Raw genomic sequence first — 6,955 nt, forward strand, 5'->3', positions numbered from 1 at the left:
CATCTCAGTTCCTACCACACATCCCAGTTCCAACCACACATCCCAGTTCCAACCACACATCCCAGTTCTGTCCCTGTAGACTGGAAAACCCATAAGTTACACACCGTCCGGACAATGACGAAAATAGGCGGCTATGCCTCGGAGTGCAACCAACACTTTATCGTGTCATGCATGCGGAATGTGTTTCATTTCTCTGACTCTCTTCCAAAACAGATTTGACTTGGTACATAAAGTCTATTTATTCTCCTACATACAGTTGTTTTCAAAAGGTCATTTTTCATGTGGTAGTAAGGAGTGGCAAGCTGTGCCAACAAAAGGAGCAATCAACCATAATGTAAAGATACATAAAACCTCTGAATATTTAATGAGACATGGCCTCACGTTTTGTGCACGACGAAAACAAAATATTATACCCAAGGCCAAAGAGCAGTTTTCCAGAATGTTTTTTAATGGTGACCAAACCATTATAATCTATTAATATAATAGAGTTTGAAGAAGCCAGAAATAAAATGTACTAACCAATTTTTAACCTTTCCTTCCAGGAATTCCAGCTCCAACAGCAGCCGGTATGTTTTGTTTTCTTGTTTGTTACGTTTTTACGGATAAAGGGTTTTTACAATACATCATAGGAACACAAACATGAAAGCGGACGCAGCTGTCTGCTTTACAGTCACTGTGATTGGCAGTTCTGGACATCTAAAAATTTCTAGTGCTCTAAAGTAATTTGGTGTTTAGTACGTAGATGTTTGAATTTCTAAATGATTTGTGTATGGGAGTTGTTATGAATTGCAATAAGCTCTACACAGTACACAAATGTTATTTGATACTCATTTGTTTTTAAAGACCAAAATGAATAGTTTGGGACTGTTAGAGAAACTGTGATCAACAGCCTTTTTGTTAAGTTAGTTATGCTGCAATTCTTAGACTTGTTCCCGTGGATAAGCTCGCTGGTATGTTTTTGCTTTAGCACGTATAGTTACAATTTCTGTCTCCATAGTATCACAGGCCTAATTATAATGCTCATTTTTTATCAGCTGGAAATCACGCTTTCCAAGTCGTACGAACTACAAACCAGCAGTATAAAGGGGTGGACTTCTTCGCCATCCATGCGCGGCTGCCTGCTGACGGTTGGTCGGCCTCAGAGAACTGGTGCCGGGACTACCAGAACCTTTGTGAAGGGTTCGGACTCCGCCCTACCGGCAGAAGCATAGCTGGGTAGGACCAATGAGCAGTAGAAGTGTCTTGTTACCTGTCCTTCAACCTGTCTGGGTACTTTTCCAGGGATCTGTCTTGTTTCCTGTCCTGGGATATTCCATCCATACAATAAAATCAACGTGGCCTCATCAGCTTTAAACGGACATTTTATATGTTGAATCCGTCAGATAAGTTATCACCCCTATGTTTGATTATGTTTGATGTTATATGATTTTTGTTAAGTTTGTGTTAATAGATTTGTTGCGAGTCCTTGGAAATTAGTTTTAGAAAGCTAAAGAGATTACCCTAAAACAGTGATTAAAAATATCTTCAGAAAATAATGTTCTTATGTGCCTCCAGGTGCGACACTGAATACAACTCAGACCCCTACAACAACTACGTGATAGACTCCTCTACGGATAGAGCTGTTGACGAGATTGCAAAGTTGGCTTTCTCAGCCAAAAACTCCTTCCTTCGGAGTTTCGCTTCGGAGTGGCTGTGGCGGATACTGCCAGCGAAACATATCCGATAGTACCCAAGCTCTCTACAACCCATATTACGCCTTGCCCGGAAATGAAGACCAGACTGTGTACACCGTGTGTAAAGGTTTAACGCCTCACAGTGAGTATCAGGGTCGTCTTACTCGTCTCAGTTCGCTTTACAGAACAAGTGTATTAAGCCTCAACCATCCACATGGTTTGTGCGATTAGAATGACCGAACGGGTCCAAACTATGTTGTGTTCTGGGATATATTTTTTTACACCTTTCGATAATCATTGTATATCGATTCGTCAATGTAAGATGAATATTTTGACATGTTTGTGAATAATTCTTGCTCATTATTGTCCTGTGCACAAAATCAGAAGGACCACATTTTGCACTTACATTATTAACACCATAACTTTACCACTAACTGTTGCCTCTATAGCTCTATCCATCACAAGACATACGTTATGCTGAGGTTTCCTCCGAGGTTTTGTTTTACAAAAAAAAAAAAAAACCTCACGCCTCTATTATGTATTGATTTGATAAATCTAATTGTGTTATAGAGATTGAATGAGTAAATACCTGTTGCATGGCGTTGATAGTAAATGAGCTCTATTTTTACGTTGATGTTAATTGTCGTTAACGCGACCATTTTTTTACACGTGTGTTGGATAGAATTGTTATTAAGTTTTCTTGTTTTTAGTCCTCCAAAATGTATAAAATCATAATGCCTATATTTTTTGGGGGGTGAAAGGAACTTAATTTTGTAATGAAGACTGCATGAGCAAAACCTCCTATCATTAGGAGCAAATGAAGTCTAGTTTGGTATTGACATACTTTTGTGAGACGCACCCGTGTACTTTTTACACTTTTGTCGCTATGATGTCATTAAAATGAGCTCATATTGTATTTTCCTTTATTTTTTTCCACCGCAAAAATGTACGTTTCGTCGATATCTTGTCAATAGCAGAACCCTAACCTCTTTCTAATTGTCTCTATTTGTAGAAGCGTGATCCCACTTGCACGTTGCGCCATTTTCTGCTCATCCGTGACCGTTACCTTACTGTGGTTTGTTCTCCCAACAGGTAATGGCGGCTGCCAGCATTTCTGGGACGGTCAGAGCACGTGTACCTGTCAAACTGGCTTCGTGTTGCAGTCAGACCGACGTAGTTGTGAAGGTGGGGAACTGTTATACCATTCTTCTTTAGAAGGGGAATTTGCGGTTGAACTTTATTACAGGGCCACTATTTTCATTAATGACTCAATGGCTACGTCGTTTGCGATTTCTCCTAACGAGTACATAATAGTAAGAGTAGTAGTTCCACCGCCTTTACCTCCCTTATTGAAGTCAGGTACCTGACTCATTTTGCACCTGGTTGGGGTGAGGAATGTCGTGTAAAGGGCCATTATACCAAGGGCACAAGTTACATAGTATAGCAGGATCGAACCCAGGACCTCTAGGTTTGGGGCCAAATACCTGTATCTATGCCATATGACCTACAAGGAACCTGCTTCTGATCGAAACCAAGAACATCTAAAGTCAGTAACCATGTCTAAAAGGCCTCCGTCTTGCCATTTTGGAATTTACATCGACTTGGCTACCTTAATTACAACCTTACGTTGTTACCAGGAATTGTTGATATTACCAGAATTGTTGATATTGTTGATATTATTCAGAGAAAGCAGTGGAAGATGAAATGCATTTCATTTGTCAATGTTCACATCACAGTTCAGAAAGAATGAAACTTTTCCTTGAAATCTACAAAAAATTTCCAAGCTTTTATAATCTTACCGACCAACAAAAAAAAAAATCCATCTTCTTGCTTAAGTCGTCCAACCCCTTTATATATGAGAATGTTGGACAATTCATCTTCTACTGCATACGGAAAAGAAGTCAAACCCATTAATTAGCTTAAGTAGAAATTGATTTAGTTTAGACGTTATTCCCTTTTTATTTATCTATGATTATCATTTCCCTTCTTTGTTAAGTATGTTTATGTATACCACTACTACTTTACCCTGTATGCAATTAGGCCCTCGGGCATGAATTTGCAATAAAGATTGAGATATTACCGCAAATACCGTTCTCTCAGCTGGACGCCACAACTTTGAAGTCTTGAGGACTAAGAACCAGGCATACCCTGGGAGATTCCACTCTAATGGCATCGGAATCAACTTTCTCGCCATCGAGGCGCGACTGCCGGCTGACGGCCTGTCTAACTTTGACTCCTGGTGCACGGACTACATGTACCTGTGCGCGGAATACGGACTCAGACCCACGGGCCGTGGGGAGGACTATGCACTCGAGACAGGGCCAAATTTCAGCGATGGCACTGCGCGGTAGGATCTGACACGTGCACGCTAATAGTTAAACTTGTCTTTTTATGCTATCTGAACTGGGCTGTAGCTTCTTTTAGAAATTGTGGCCCGTATTAGCCATGGATGCCATTAGGCTGTCCTGGAGTTAAGGTGATGTGGTGATGAAATAAATGCTCTAACAGATAATGTGGGAACCAATACATTGTAAAAGCTGTGCTGAAACCAGCTCCATGGTAAGATTTTTACGTAGATACCGTTACAAGAAAAGGAGACTATGATGCATGGATACCCTGAAAAACCCTTTAGAGATTCTTCTGCATTATCTTGTTAAGACCAGGTCGTGTATCCAGATAGTGACCCGCTGCGTCTCCAGTAAATGTGAACAGTAACAGGGAAGTTTGGTCATCTAACTACTTGTTTTGAGACTGTACAAGATTTTACATCAATATCTGAAGTGCAGATCGTCATGACCAATCGTTTGTGTGTTCCCATCAGGTGCGTGACTGAGTACAACTCCGACCCCTACACCGACAACGCGCTCTTCCGTGACGATGCCCTTGCAAGTCTGGCGAATTTAGCTTTCTCTATCTCGGTTACAGAAACCAGCACTATCGGCTTTAGACACTGCTCGTATAATTACTGCAACCGTGACATATCAGACTGTAAGTACTCTACCGTGTCAAGAGACTTTACATTTGACGGAAGTGGAAACAGGATTGTTTACACCGTGTGCAAAGGCAGAGACGCCAAGTACCTAAATTTGTTATGCCACTTAAACAAATAGAATCGATCGATCCGCATCACTAAAAAAACATCCACTAACACTATTCACCCAAACTACACACCAACACCACCCACTCACACCTTCCACTTACCCATTCACCCGAACCACCCACCAACACCACCCACCCACACCATCCACTTACCCATTCACCCGAACCACCGACCAACACCACCCACCCACACTATCCACTTACCAATGAACCCGAACCACTCACCACTACCATCCACCCATACTATCCACTTTAACCATTCATCCGAACCATCCACCCACACTATCCACTTACCTTTTCACCCGAACCAATCACAGACACTATCCACTTGCACTATTCTCCCGAACCACACAAAAACAAAAGCCACCCACACTATCCACTAACCCATTCACCCGAACCGCCCACAAACATCACCCACATCACCCACCCACACCACCCACTAACACTATTCACCCAAACTACACACCAACACCACCCACTCACACCTTCCACTTACACCTTTAACCAGAACCAACACCACTATCTCACACTATCCATTAAAGAAGTCAACCACTCACCAACACCAGCCACCATGTACATGCACCTTCCATAACGAACAGTACAACTGCGAAACACTTTCAAACTCTAAACTATTTGAAAACATAGAGGGGTTCGCTGCATCGCTTTTATTGGTGTCATAATCTTTCACTGACAGGAAACCACGCTTTCGAGGTCCTCCGCACTGCAAACCTGCAGTATCAAGGTGTCGACTTCTTCGCCATTGAGGCTAGGATTCCTTCTGATGGCTACGGGCTGTCCGCCTCTGAAAGCTGGTGCAGGGACTACCAAAACCTGTGCGCAGAGTTCGGACTCAACGCGACCGGCTGTGGGGAGAACTATGCAGTGGAGGGGGGCAGTTCCAGCACACCTGAACACATCCGGTACAACCCGTGACACGTTACGTTAGCAGTGAAATCGCGTATTGTTAGTGCACCTGCCTACTGATCTGGCCAGGGTGCATTACTCTTTCTAAAAAAATTCAAAGTTCAAAATTGAGCATTTGACTATTATTTAAGACATTTTGTATAGAAATGTTACCTGTTACGTATCTATCAAGGCTTTTCAAAGCTCCCTAAATTGATTCCTTGTCTCTGTCTATATAATTTCCTTTTGAACATGGAGTAGACATACTAAGGCTGTCGTGTTTCCAGGTGCGTTGATGAGTACAACTCCGACCCCTACATCAACAACGTGCTCTTGTGCCCTCCGGCCGCTAGGGTAGAGATGATTGTAGACTTGGCTTTTCCTTCTCACAATGGTGACAAGTTCTTCGCCTTTGGTACCTGCCCGCTCGCCTCCTGCCAGCGTAAGATATCGGATAGTCTTGCTCTGGACAGCACAGCACCGATGAGCCATGGCTCAATTGTGTATACCGTGTGTACCGGTATAGTAGGTAGGTATGTGGGTCCATTTTAGGACATCAGTTATCACACACTCATGCTTGTCATATTGTTTTGGGTGTGTCTGTGTGTCCGTCTGTCTGTGTGTGTGCTTATATCAGTCTACATGTGCGTGTGTTTCTGTATATTTGTGTAGGTTTGAGGTCCCAAGCAGCTTGCTTAGAACTGGCATTGTTTTACATGTGACAAAAAAAAGAAGTCTATGAAAAGTGGAACATTAACAGATACCACTTATGCGAGTAATTTGTATCTCATAATTAATGGAACAGTGACATAATTCCTACTAAATGATTGGACTGTCAAAAATACTAGAAGTGTTGAAATTTCCCTCGATCATGATCAATGCTTTGTGCAAGGGGCACTGCGACTAGCTTCGTGAATTTCAGTAATGCATATATTCACCAAGCAACAGCCTAAGTGTGATTATCCTGCTTAAATAGAATACGATCAAAGGAAATGATCATAGCAAATGCTGTATGATTAACTGATCATGAAAGCGTGATACATTGTCATGATGTATGATAAAACACAATTGACAAAGTAACAACGGAGATTTGATCAACCGAAGCCATGTCTCCAAACTTGAAGTTTTAACCTGAGCCTTGGCTACGTTCCGTTCTTGTTGCAGACGGCTGTGCGAATGAGAATGGCGGATGTGCTCAAAACTGCACCAGTCTTGAGGGGGGAGAATATCACTGCAGCTGCACGCAGGGCTATTTTTTTGTGTCGGATCTTCATGGCTGT

Source organism: Branchiostoma floridae, chromosome 5 (genome assembly GCF_000003815.2).
Source record: "Branchiostoma floridae strain S238N-H82 chromosome 5, Bfl_VNyyK, whole genome shotgun sequence".
In the NCBI taxonomy this organism is placed as follows: Eukaryota; Metazoa; Chordata; class Leptocardii; order Amphioxiformes; family Branchiostomatidae; genus Branchiostoma; species Branchiostoma floridae.